This window comes from Rutidosis leptorrhynchoides, chromosome 8, assembly GCF_046630445.1.
Source record: "Rutidosis leptorrhynchoides isolate AG116_Rl617_1_P2 chromosome 8, CSIRO_AGI_Rlap_v1, whole genome shotgun sequence".
In the NCBI taxonomy this organism is placed as follows: domain Eukaryota; kingdom Viridiplantae; phylum Streptophyta; class Magnoliopsida; order Asterales; family Asteraceae; genus Rutidosis; species Rutidosis leptorrhynchoides.
Window position 1 is genome coordinate 302,995,624 of NC_092340.1, and position 15,855 is coordinate 303,011,478.

Here is a 15,855-nt window from a genome sequence, read left to right on the forward strand (position 1 = left end):
AAACTCACAACATATCTACATCAATAGTTATATGTATAACATTCATCTCTTAGAATTATGATCTTTCATCTGAAATCCTGAAAAGCACTCAGTCTACAAATCAATACTCTGAATGTTGAAAGCTGAATGAAGCAGTAGAAACAGTAGACAACCGTAAACGACTTTAATCATCAGAAGTTTGATGATAAATAATAGTATGTTGGAAAAGCTCAGAAAAGTTAGAACTGGAAAACGGATTGAGCTAACCACGAAGGAGACCAAGGACAAATACAAGGACTAGGCCATATATTCAAAGAATCCAGGTAATTATGGATCCGATGAAACCTTCAACGAATATCTTGCTCCGAAGTCATGTTAAAATCTTGAGAAAAATCCTTCTTCATCAACCATCGAACGTAAAAATTCCAAAATATCATCATAAATATCTTCGATATTTCTGAGGATATTTTCATAAATATTCTCGTCCGAAATTATGTATCTCTTCGTACTATCTGTATTACATCATAAAGGAAACTGTTTAGTTTCTTTATTCTGTAAACTTTCGAGCTTAAAATACGAATGTTATTAAAGTAATGTTGGGAACTGATGCATGAGTTAGTATAATATAATGACATTTGATCAACGTGATTATATTACAATAAGTCATGCTGAGTTTCTAATGGAACGTGATGATTCACAGATCATAACGTCATCATGTGCCATGTTACATAACTCTTTCATTCTGCTTAATTTCTGAACATATCAAGAAAATATATCCTTGATAGTTCTATTCTCAGTGATTCTGGTAATTTGACGAATCAAGATCGTGCTATTACCATTTCTTTCTTAAAAGATTAACTATGTTCATTTCAAAATTCATATCTATGAATTCTGGACCGTTGCTTGCGTTACTAGGAATCGAGAGGAAAATAAAAAGGCAAAGAGCTCCAAAATATAAGAGAAAATATAAAGCCCAATAACAACACGGAGGTCACAAACCGTGGATATTAATATGAATAGCAATATAAAGACACGGTATAATTAAGAATAGAATCACCCAAAGTAATAGTAGAAGTAAACAGATTTTCCTTGTGGAAGATTGAAAAGAAGAATGACAGAAATAATAATTAGGAAAATATCAAGGATTAGAACTGGAGTTAGCATTTTCACAATCTTTTGGATGTATGAACTAAGAAAGAAAGTATAGGAATGGTGAGAATAATGGAACGGAAGAGCTTAATTTATAGTGGAAAATATCAGACAGAGTAATCGAGGCAGATCACCGTATTTAATTATAGAAATCTTAATTTCCTTACTCGCCGAAGAATCAAATCTTTTAGATTTTGAAGATTTTCTTTAAATCCCTTGAATTCCGGAATTCAACCCCCTACGTCAAAAGTTATGAAAAATCTCCAATTCTTCACCTCGACCTTTTGTGATAACTTCATTCATACGCTTCGAATAATCGAATTATTCTATCCGTGTTACTCCATGTTGATAAAATTCTAATTATCAACTCATATTCGTCATGAAGACATTCTTATTGTTAACCATGACAACCACACTCAAATTTCGGGACGAAATTTCTTTAACGGGTAGGTACTGTGATGACCCGGGAATTTTCGACCAAATTTAAACTTGATCTTTATATGTTTCCGACATGATAAGCAAAGCCTGTAATGTTGAAATCTCAAAAACTTTGAAAACTATGTTCATGTGTTCATTTGACTTCGACCATTCCCGACGATTCACGAACAACTATTTGTAAATAGATACATATATATATATATGTACATATTTTAATTTGAAATATAATATGATTTAACTATTAGAAATAAATATGCAAAATAAAATAATATAAGATGTAATGAGAAATATTATAAATATGTATATAAATATTACTCGTAAATATATAAAATTATAATAAATCTATTTGTTTAAAAAATATATAATATATATTTATGTGATAAAAATTGTTATTTAAAACTGATTATATATAGAGAAAGAGTAAATGGAAAATGAATGACTTCGAGCTTAATTGGTAAACGTCGGTAACACTCGGTTGATGTTTTGTTAGTTTTAATATAAATATTGTACATGTTCATGAAGGATTGAAATAAAAGTTGGACTGTAAATTAATTACGAAGATTGTAGATTTGTCAAAAATATTTTAATTTTTTTTAGTTTAAATTTTAGTACTCCGTACATATAAATTGGAACAAAAAATAAATAATTATCGAACCTTTTTGATTAGGTTTTAAACAGTTAATGAGTGAAATAATTAATTATATTTAATCTAAAAGTTTGGAATTTTTAGGAACACTTTTATACTTAAACTGTTTAGCAATGGACACGATATAGTACCCGTAGAAACTGTCGGTGAACTAGTCCCCGGCTGCTTTACAGTTTTTCTTAAATTAACATGTTTTAATTTTAATACTATTATAAACATTATTATATTACATAAATATAAATACTTTATATATATGTAAAGATCATAAACATATAGATATATCGACCTTTACATATCCATCTCAACCTTGAATATTCACCTTCTTTCAGACACCACCACACGCCACCCACAACCACCGGACATTACCGCCGGCCACCACCATGAGCTTTCACCAAACCAAACCACCACCTCTTTCTTTCTCTCTTCTCTCTCTCTCTCTCTCTCTATATATATATATATATATATATATATATATATATATATATATATATATATATATATATATATATATATATATATATATATCTCACTCTCTCTTTTCATGAATCAAATAAATCGTCACCCTACTCATCACCTCAAACCACCATCGAAGCCATCCACCATTAAAACCAACGTTCATGATGGCTTCCTGTCCGAGACCACCCCTTTAACTCTCCTTGTGTTGCTACTACTCGCATATTTCTATTTCCTGTTTAAACCCATCGCAAACCATCTCAACCTCCACCACCACTCACGTTCCAGCTACTGTTTACTTTCTGTTTTACTACTGCCAAGCTGCTCGTTCCCTGCAGCTGCTGCTGTTCCAGTTTCTGTTGAAATTTAACATGGAGATGATGATGTTGAAGATACTAAACGATGATGATTGTGATGGATGAAGATAATTACGAACAGCGTTAATAATGGACGGTGATGTATGATGATGATGACGTGAATTAATGATGCTTGACTGTTACTCGATTCAGTTTTGGTAAGGTCGATGAGAAGGCTTCGAAAAATGATGACGAAGTTACTGTAAAAATGATATAAATAATAATCGTGATTTTATGTTAAACTATTATGCTCGTCGGTTAGTAACGTGATGATAGTTAATAAATATATAATGATAGATAATAAGATTATGATAAATGATGATGATGGTTATGAAGATTATGATTGATGTGGTATTGAAAATAATGATCATATATATGATGGATGGATAAGAATGAAGATGATATTAAGGTTGATTATGATTATGATAATAATTTGACGGTATTAGAATTAAGATAAATGATAATCAAAAGATGATTATGATGATAAAATTGTCGATGATAATGATAACAAATGCATGATGATACTTAATTGATGATAATATAAGATGATTAGTCATGGGTTTAGTTTTTAGGAGATGAAGGAAAACAGGAATATACGGGATATATATATATATATTTGTGGTGATAGAAAACAAAAAAAAAAGAAGAAATAGAGGGAGGGTAAGGAGTGTTTGTAAGGAACAGAAGGTCCTGGGTTCAAACCCAGGCCACTACAGTATTCTTTTTATTATAAAAGGTTATTGTTGGGCTGAAGTTGCTATTGTGCTGAGAGTTGTCATGTGTTTGGTTGAGCCGACTCAAATTGCTGTTCCTGCTAGCTGCTACGATCTATGTGTTTGCGAGATGAGAACATGAAGATGAAAATAGGTTATAATATAAACAGGAAAGCAGATTCGGAGGAGTGGTTTGGACTATTTTCGAGTGGGCGTGAGGTCGTGGGTTCGAATCCGGGCAAGGGATGTTTATTTTTTTTAGGCCTATTTCATTAAGGTAGCTCTTCTAACACTTTTATTATTATTATTATTGTTATTGTTATTATTATTATTATTATTATTATTATTATTATTATTATTATTATTATTATTATTGTTGTTGTTGTTTGTGACGACCCGGAAATTTCCGACTAAATTTAAACTTTATCTTTATATTATTCTGACACGATAAGCAATGTTTGTTAAGTTAAATCTCAAGGATTTTAAACTATGTTTATACATTCATTTAAACCTCGACCAAATTCCAATGATTCACGAACCATTAAATGAACATATATGAATATGTATGTATATGTGTATATGTTATAAATTGAAAATGTCAACAAAGTATTTAAAAGTATAATGCTTTATATGAACGTATTTGTTTCAATATGATTATCGACAAAATTAAAAAAAAAATATATTAAATGATTGAATTATCAGAAATATTGAATTATGATTACAAGTCTCTGTTGAGAGGTCCACTATGATTTGAGAAATCTATTCCTCTTAACGATATTCGGAATAATTTGTAAAGCTATTTATAAATAAAAATAAAAAGTGCCATTTACGAAAGTTAGACAAAAGCTAGTGGAGAATTGGTTTCCATAATATTCTATTAATCTATTTTCAAACGTACAAAAACGTTTTCAGTTTAAAAAAAAAACTTTATTATTAAACTTTTATAAATATCTAGAATCACTTTTGACAACTCATTACTTAACCAGTATAATAAATATAACGATATTTATATTTTATTTCATTAAATATATATAACGATTTAAATTAATATTATATATATTTATACGCGTATTATACATACATAGTTTTTATACTTTTACTATACTTTAACTTTACCTTTACTTTACTTTTACTTTACTTTAACTTTAATAATTCACTTTAATAATTCATACTTTAATAATTCACTTTAATAATTCATACTTTAATAATTCAAACATTAATAATTTACTTTAATAATTCACTTTAATAATTCATACTTTAATAATTCACTTTAATAATTCATACTTTAATAATTCAAAAATCTATTATAAATAGAATTCAATAGGTTTCATTATTTCATAGAAACTTGAAAATATATTTCTCTAAACTCTCTCAATCGATTTACATATATATATATATATATATTTGCTCTGTATTATTTCAAGATATTATTAGTATACATAAAATATTACGACGGAGTGATGTCCGAGTGATTTCAAAATAGTTTTTTGAATGAGTCGAAGCTAAGAAAATTATGGGTTATAGCTATGGAAGTGATGGGTATGGTTCATGGGTATGCTCGTGAGGTCAATCTAGTGTTTATCATCTCCGTTGCGTCTACGTACTTTCCTGCAATATTGAATCTCAATATTGATACGTGAGCACTCATAACTTAACTTTTATATATCAATAGTGTATCCCTGACTAGTGCTCGAGTATATAGGATTATGCATGCTTGTACATTCGATATTGTCCTTAGATAGGTTTGTTGAATCCTGAATTAGATACATATGCTACTGAGATAGGGTATATGATATGCATGTCATTGGAAAGCTAGCGAAAAATTAAGAACTTTTCATTTAGATATCGAATGGTTTCGATGAACGGATTTGAAGTTATAGTCAACTGAATTTTAGTATTATTGTTAAAATGATTATTATTACTATCGTCGTTATTATTTTAATAGAAATATCATTGTTATTATAAAATATCATTATTACTATTATGATTAGTATTATCATTTTATCATAATAACATTTTTAGTAAATATAAATATTGTTATTTTTTTATAGAATAATAATAATTATTATTACAAAATAATACAACTTTTACTTATTATTATTATGATCAATATTATTTTATCAAATAAATAGGGGATACAAAGATATTTTTCACCACGCGTAATATAATTACATTAATAATACTTACCACTATAGTTTTAAGATATTAAGTGAACTTTATAAATTTTACTACTTAAGATATATAAAAGTATATTTTATCATATATAAACGTTAATATAAATTTTTATTAATAAATGACTTTTATTATTATAAAATCTAATAAATATATTTAAATATATAAAACGACTATAGTTAAGTTATATAATAAACACGTATAAATTTTAGAAGTCATTTTGGGTCAAGTTGACTTTTGTTGACTTTTGCATATTAGTCTCGAGCATTAGGATTGTGGTACACTATGACTTGACCAAAAATTGTTAGACAAATATTGACCAACATATAAATATATATAATTAATATAGGTTCGTGAATCTGAGGCCAACCTTGCACTTGTTAAATGACGTTATATGTATTTTTACTACGAAATACAGTATGGTGAGTTTCATTTGCTCCCTTTTATATATATTTTTTGGACTGAGAATACATGCGCTGTTTTTATAAATGTTTTACGAAATAGGCACAAGTACTAAAACTAATTCTATGTGGGTTTAAACCAGAAATATACCCTTAGCTTGGTAACATTAAACTACTTGTCTATGTACGGTAGGCGCGAATCCTAAAGATAGATCTATTGGGCCTGACAAACCCCATCCTGACTATGGGATGCTTTAGTACTTCGAGGTTATTTTAAACACACCTGATCTGGTGTACTTCAGAGGGTAAAACATGAACGTTAAGACTTGTTACCGGGTGCCTACAACTTATAGAATACTTTTATACACTTGCGAGTGTACATATATTTATAAACGGAAATCTTGTGGTCTATTAATATATTGAAATGATTGTTATGATAAACCTATGAACTCACCAACCTTTTGGTTGACACTTTAAAGCATGTTTATTCTCAGGTATTAAAGAAATCTTCCGCTGTGCATTAGCTCATTTTAAGGATATTACTTGGAGTCATTCATGGCATATTTTAAAAGACGTTGCATTCGAGTCATTGAGTTCATCAAGATTATTATTAAACCAATTATAGTTGGATGTATTATGAAATGGTGTGCATGCCGTCAACTTTTGTTGTAAAGAAAGTTTGTCTTTTAAAAACGAATGCAATGTTTGTAAAATGTATCATATAGAGGTCAAATACCTCGCGATGTAATCAACTATTGTGAATCGTTTATAATATATATGAACGGTTCCTTTCAGTTGGTATCAGAGCTGGTTTAATGCCGTTTATTAGCGGGTTAATCGTAGAGGGGGTTCTCACAGTGTTACCTGTGACGAAGCATTGGCTCTTACTCCTCGCGGTCCCTATTAGGGTTGGCTGTACTGCCGAGAGGCGGGCTGTAAAATCAGTGTCTGAGGTACGCTCAGTGGTCACCAGGCGGTTAGCTGGGAAGGCACTGAGTGGGATGCGTCCCCAACTTTCAGTTGGTATCAGAGCGGTGGTCTTAGCGAACCAGTTCTGCATTAGTGTGTCTAACTGATAGTCGTTAGGATGCATTAGTGAGTCTGGACTTCGACCGTGTCTGCATTTCAAAAGTTTTGCTCATCATTCTTGTCGGAAATTACCTGCTTATCATTCTTAGTCTAGACACATCTTATTGCATTGATTGCATGAATAGTGTATAGACAAAATTCGTATCTTAGCGTATCTGCTAATTCATATCTTAGCGTATCTGTTACTGTAAACTTTGCCTGACATATTCCGTAAATTCCTCCGTAATCTACGAAACCTTTTGCTCTATATAATTAGAATACCACCCGATAGCCGGAAAATCATTTCATATCCAAAAATTCTTTATTCAATCGTATGAAATGGAATTCGTCATTAGTTCAAGTCCCTCGGATTCCGAAATGGAATCCCACTCAAGTTCCGAAAGCAGTGTGACCGGAATGGATCAACCAATTAGTCATCATCTATTCTGGATGAATTGGGGATGGGTTCGTAGCCTCCTTAATCATTGGAGACAAGAAGAAGGTGATCCCTTCCATCCACCACATTGCCCTCTTGGCGAAGAACCTGAAGCACTTACCGGCGAACCTATCCGGAACACCATTTTCTCTCTTATTTCTAGAGTATCTCGTCACGATTACATACTACACCAAATTCTAGATTTTATTTATCCGCTCGTCCGAACCGACAATCACCTCGGTGTAATAGAAGAAGTCAACGAGCTTCGCGCTCGGGTAGTGGCTTTGGAGAATATGGTGCAAAGGTTACAAACACCAGCAGCAGCACCAGCAGCATAAACAGTACCACCATCAGCAACACCAACAGTACCATTACCACCACCAACAACAACCGCATCGCAAACCTCAACTTCACAATCTGTCCCATGAGCATCGACGTCATACGCCCTGTAGATACTAAGGAATACCACTACGATGAAGTATTGATTCATAACTTCATTGGGAAAACACTCTACGACGATTATGTAATTTCTAAAGTTTAGAAATTATCTATCCTAGCCTTAACCATAAATCAAGTGAGTTTAATTTAATATTAACTCATTAAATCTATATTACATCTGAAGAAATATACACATATATTTCCATAAAGACTGTAATAAAATTCTTTTGTACAAAATATTAATTGTGACATTTTTTTAACGGGTAGTTAATACCCGAGAGATATATAAATTCACAATTAATATGTTACATTCTTCGAATCTGATTCAGCAAATCATCCATTATACTCCCTACTTTCACAACAATATACATTCTTTTATAGAAATCAAAACAACCATACTCATTCAAAAATCTAATTACATATTCTGATTTTGAAATCGCCGAATTCAATTCAAGTTATAAACGATATCATCACTCTTAGATTCTTACATCTTTCAAAGCTATACTTTAACTTCAAAACTGTGTTAGAACATCGTATGTATATTAACGATTATAATCTGTGTTCAATCCCTTCGAAATACCTGAAGACACTTCAAATAATGAACAATCGAGATGATGATCCAACCACATGTTATCCACAGTTACGTACCTGAAAAACTCTTGAAACCAAAGTCATAATTTAACATGTATCCATGTCAGACCTTTTGGCATTTACTAGCTAAAATAACTTTTCAATCCCTTCTAAAAATAAACGATTTTGTCACAGCTCCAGCAATCCAACTTCAATTGTTCATTCGAATAAGCCTTATTATAATGATTACCCCTTCATCATTATTACCGGGGAACCTTTCATATCTCGCCACATTAGCAGTAAACTTATTAACAACTTCATTGATCTTTGACTTTCCGAAAAATCTTTATATTTATCAAAATCCCATCATTTACTCATCTGCATCTTGTAACGAGAATTGCCATATGAATCATCAGAAATTAGCAATCAGTATTTTGAAATCTCGCAGCATATCTACGCCAACAATTATATGTGTCTATCTTCTGGACTTATATACTTTGAATGTGAAGTTTCTAAAAAACATCTTAAACTGCGAACTAGTTCTCGAAATACTGATGAAGCATCAAAAACTGTAAACGATCTTAACAGTAAAAAGTTTGATGACAAATAATAGTAAGGTGGAAAAGCTGAGAAAAAGAGAAGGTTTGGAACTGGAAAACGGATTGAACAGACTATGAAGGAGGCTGTGGACAAATCACAAAGACTAAATCTGCCTTCAAAGAATCCAAATGATTCAGTGCCTGCTAAAGTCATTAACGAATACCTTACTCTTTATTCTAAACCTTTACAGACAAATCTTCATCATCATCCATCAATATTAGAAATTCTAAGATATTATCATATCTTTCATTATAAATATCCCTGATATTTCTGAAGATATTTTCACAACTAATCTTATCTGAAGTCATTTATCTCTTTGCGCTATCAGTGTTACATCATATAAGAAACTATTAGTTTCTATATTCTATAAACTTTCGAGTTTAAATTATGAATATTTTGAAGTAGTGCTGGGAACTGAAGCATGAGTTAGTATAATATAATGACACTTGATCAACGTGATTATATTACAGTAAGTCATGCTGAGTTTCTAATGGGACATGACGATTCACAGACCATGCCGTCATCATGTTCCATGTTACACGACTCTTGTATTCTATTTAATCTCTAAAAATATCAAGAATATATTTTCTTGATGATTCGGTCTTTTCAGGGTATTCTGGTAAATTAACAAATCAAGATCGTGCCATTACCATTTCCTTCTTAGAACATTAACTATGTTCATTCTGAAATTCATATCTGCGGATACTGGACCATTACAAACGTTGCTTAATCGCAAGAAGAAGAAACGAAAGGACAAAACTCCAAAATAGAAATTGGAGTATAAATCGCAGCAAATAGAAGAGAGCATTAACTGTGGATGTCAATGATTATAGGAGACAAAAGCATGGGCTTTGAAATATAAGGGAAGATATAAAACCCAACAACCACCCAAAAATTATAAACCGTATATAACGATGCATATAGCAATATAAAGACACGAAAGAACTAAAAACACTATAAAACCGAGAGTATAGTAGAAGTAAATAGATTCTTCCGGAGGCAGATGAAAAAGAAGAACGACAGATATGAAAGTGAGGAGTATATCGAGAATCAGTACTGGATGAAGCATATTGAAAAATACTTTAAAATATGAGTTGAGGGAGAAAGAATAGAAGGTGTGAGTTGTAAGGAAACGAAGGAGGTGGATTTATAGTGAAATACCCGGCAGAGAAATCAAGATGGATTATCGTATTAATTCAAAGAGAATCATAATCTCCTTAATCACCGAAGCATCAAATCCAACATAGATTACAAAGATTTTCTTTAAATTCGGAGATCAATTGTGATGACGTCAAAAGATATGACGAATCACTATAATCTTATTTCCTTCATTTACGATAACTTCCCTCATACGCTTTGAGTAATCGAATTATTTTATCCATACTTCTTAGACATGATAAAACTTCATAATCGTCATAATAACATTTTCATTGTTAGCCATAACGACCTCTATCAAATTTCGGGGACGAAATTTTTTTAACGGGTAGGTACTGTGACGACCCGGAAATTTCCGACTAAATTTAAACTTTATCTTTATATTATTCTGACACGATAAGCAATGTTTGTTAAGTTAAATCTCAAGGATTTTAAACTATGTTTATACATTCATTTAAACCTCGACCAAATTCCAATGATTCACGAACCATTAAATGAACATATATGAATATGTATGTATATGTGTATATGTTATAAATTGAAAATGTCAACAAAGTATTTAAAAGTATAATGCTTTATATGAACGTATTTGTTTCAATATGATTATCGACGAAATTAAAAAAATATATATTAAATGATTGAATTATCAGAAATATTGAATTATGATTACAAGTCTCTGTTGAGAGGTCCACTATGATTTGAGAAATCTATTCCTCTTAACGATATTCGGAATAATTTGTAAATCTATTTATAAATAAAAATAAAAAGTGTCATTTACGAAAGTTAGACAAAAGCTAGTGGAGAATTGGTTTCCATAATATTCTATTAATCTATTTTCAAACGTACAAAAACGTTTTCAGTTTAAAAAAAAACTTTATTATTAAACTTTTATAAATATCTAGAATCACTTTTGACAACTCATTACTTAACCAGTATAATAAATATAACGATATTTATATTTTATTTTATTAAATATATATAACGATTTAAATTAATATTATATATATTTATACGCGTATTATACATACATAGTTTTTATACTTTTACTATACTTTAACTTTACCTTTACTTTACTTTTACTTTACTTTCACTTTAATAATTTATACTTTAATAATTCACTTTAATAATTCATACTTTAATAATTCACTTTAATAATTCATACTTTAATAATTCACTTTATTAATTCATACTTTAATAATTTACTTTAATAATTCAAACATTAATAATTCACTTTAATAATTCATACTTTGATAATTCACTTTAATAATTCATACTTTAATAATTCACTTTAATAATTCATACTTTAAGAATTCACTTTAATAATTCAAAAATCTATTATAAATAGAATTCAATAGGTTTCATTATTTCATAGAAACTTGAAAATATATTTCTCTAAACTCTCTCAATCGATTTACATATATATATATATATATATATATATATATATATATATATATATATATATATATATATATATATATATATATATATATATATGCTCTGTATTATTTCAAGATATTATTAGTATACATAAAATATTACGACGGAGTGATGTCCGAGTGATTTCAAAATAGTTTTTTGAATGAGTCGAAGCTAAAAAAATTATGGGTTATAGCTATGGAAGTGATGGGTATGGTTCATGGGTATGCTCGTGAGGTCAATCTAGTGTTTATCATCTCCGTTGCGTCTACGTACTTTCCTGCAATATTGAATCTCAATATTGATACGTGAGCACTCATAACTTAACTTTTATATATCAATAGTGTATCCCTGACTAGTGCTCGAGTATATAGGATTATGCATGCTTGTACATTCGATATTGTCCTTAGATAGGTTTGTTGAATCCTGAATTAGATACATATGCTACTGAGATAGGGTATATGATATGCATGTCATTGGAAAGCTAGCGAAAAATTAAGAACTTTTCATTTAGATATCGAATGGTTTCGATGAACGGATTTGAAGTTATAGTCAACTGAATTTTAGTATTATTATTAAAATGATTATTATTAGTATCGTCGTTATTATTTTAATAGAAATATCATTGTTATTATAAAATATCATTATTACTATTATGATTAGTATTATCATTTTATCATAATAACATTTTTAGTAAATATAAATATTGTTATTTTTTTATAGAATAATAATAATTATTATTACAAAATAATACAACTTTTACTTATTATTATTATGATCAATATTATTTTATCAAATAAATAGGGAATACAAAGATATTTTTCACCACGCGTAATATAATTACATTAATAATACTTACCACTATAGTTTTAAGATATTAAGTGAACTTTATAAATTTTACTACTTAAGATATATAAAAGTATATTTTATCATATATAAACGTTAATATAAATTTTTATTAATAAATGACTTTTATTATTATAAAATCTAATAAATATATTTAAATATATAAAACGACTATAGTTAAGTTATATAATAAACACGTATAAATTTTAGAAGTCATTTTGGGTCAAGTTAACTTTTGTTGACTTTTGCATATTAGTCTCGAGCATTAGGATTGTGGTACACTATGACTTGACCAAAAATTGTTAGACAAATATTGACCAACATATAAATATATATAATTAATATAGGTTCGTGAATTCGAGGCCAACCTTGCACTTGTTAAATGACGTTATATGTATTTTTACTACGAAATACAGTATGGTGAGTTTCATTTGCTCCCTTTTATATATATTTTTGGAACTGAGAATACATGCGCTGTTTTTATAAATGTTTTACGAAATAGGCACAAGTACTAAAACTAATTCTACGTGGGTTTAAACCAGAAAAATACCCTTAGCTTGGTAACATTAAACTACTTGTCTATGTACGGTAGGCGCGAATCCTAAAGATAGATCTATTGGGCCTGACAAACCCCATCCTAACTATGGGATGCTTTAGTACTTCGAGGTTATTTTAAACACACCTGATCTGGTGTACTTCAGAGGGTAAAACATGAACGTTAAGGCTTGTTACCGGGTGCCTACAACTTATAGAATACTTTTATACACTTGCGAGTGTACATATATTTATAAACGGAAATCTTGTGGTCTATTAATATATTGAAATGATTGTTATGATAAACCTATGAACTCACCAACCTTTTGGTTGACACTTTAAAGCATGTTAATTCTCAGGTATTAAAGAAATCTTCCGCTGTGCATTAGCTCATTTTAAGGATATTACTTGGAGTCATTCATGGCATATTTTGAAAGACGTTGCATTCGAGTCATTGAGTTCATCAAGATTATTATTAAACCAATTATAGTTGGATGTATTATGAAATGGTGTGCATGCCGTCAACTTTCGTTGTAAAGAAAGTTTGTCTTTTAAAAACAAATGCAATGTTTGTAAAATGTATCATATAGAGGTCAAATACCTCGCGATGTAATCAACTATTGTGAATCGTTTATAATATATATGAACGGGTCCTTTCATTGTTGTTATTATTATTAATATCAAAACTATTATTATTATCATTATCATTATTAAACCTAATCATTGTCATTATTAAAGATTATTATTAGAATAACTAATATCAATATTATTATTATTATTATTACTATTAATATTATTATTGTCATTACAACAAATATTTTTACGCTAAATATATTCATTACCTATATCATAAATATACTAATAACACATAATATCATATTTTAACAAATATCATTATTTATAGTAATTAAATTATATATCATGTACATACTATAACAGATTATAAGTGCTAATAAGAAAATGTATAAGGACATTAGTCTTAACACGATATAAACTTAGTTGATTAATATTATATGTGTTAATATATACACTTGATATAGGTTCGTGAATCCGAGGCCAACCCTATAATTGTCAAATGTAGTTCTATGTATTTTTACTACAAAATACAGTATGGTGAGTTCATTTGATTCCCTTTTACTCTTTACATTTTTGGGACTGAGAATACATGCGTTGCTTTTACAACTGCTTTACTAAATGCTTTTGAAATATATTTTAAACTGCGAATACATGAAATGCTTTTATAAATGTTTGACGAGATAGACACAAGCAAAACATTCCTCGAATGAATTATTATGCAGACAGAAGTTCTGCGGATTATTATTGAATTATGTGGACATGATAATTGCCACCATTGAATTATGTGGATATGATAATTGCCACCATTGAATTATGTGGACATGATAATTGCCACCATTGAATTATGTGGACATGATAATTGCCACCAGTTGATGTGAATATTATATATCGAGAGAATGATTTTATACACAGGTTATGTGTATGTTATTTTTTTGTGCACAAGATATGTGTACGGTTACTATGATTTATGAAAGATGATTTCGTACACGAGAAAGGTGTACTGTATTTAAAAGATATCGCATGTACATTACAGGTGGGTATAGGATTCGGACCCATTTGTACTATGTAGGATTTAAAACTTGTGGTCTATCAAAATGATGAATTTTATTGTTTTATGATAAACTTATGAACTCACCAACCTTTTAGTTGACACTTTAAAACATGTTTATTCTCAGGTACGAAAGAAATCTTCCGCTGTGCATTTGCTCATTTTAGAGACATTATTTGGAGTCGATCATCGCAATGAAACCAGATGTTGATGACTTCGTCCGGATGGATTAGGACGGCTCATCACAGTTGAGTTCATCAAGATTATTATTAAGTCAAGTATAGTTAGATATATTGTAAAATGGTATGCATGCCGTCAACTTTCGATGTACTGAAAGATTGTCTTTTCAAAAACGAATGCAATGTTTGTAAAATGTATCATATAGAGGTCAAGTACCTCGCGATGTAATCAACTGATGTGAATCATTTATAATCGATATGGACTTCGTCCGAATGGATTAGGACGGGTTACTTCAGGTGGTATCAGAGCGGTGGTCTTAGCGAACCAGGTCTGCATTAGTGTGTATAACTGATAAGTCGTTAGGATGCATTAGTGAGTCTGGACTTCGACCGTGTCTGCATGTCAAAAGTGTTGCTTATCGTTTAGAGTCGAAAATTATTTGCTTATCATCCTTAAAGTCTAGACACGTCTTACTGCCTCTATTGCATAGATAGTGTATAGATAAATTCATATCTTAGCGTATCTGTTATTGTTACCTTTGCCTGACAGTTTCCGTAGATTCCTCCGAAACTTATGGGATTTTAGTATTATATATGCATATGTAAACTATGTATTGCAGGGTACTAATCTACATCCTATAATCTATTTCTTATTGAAAATCCTTCATCTGATCGTACG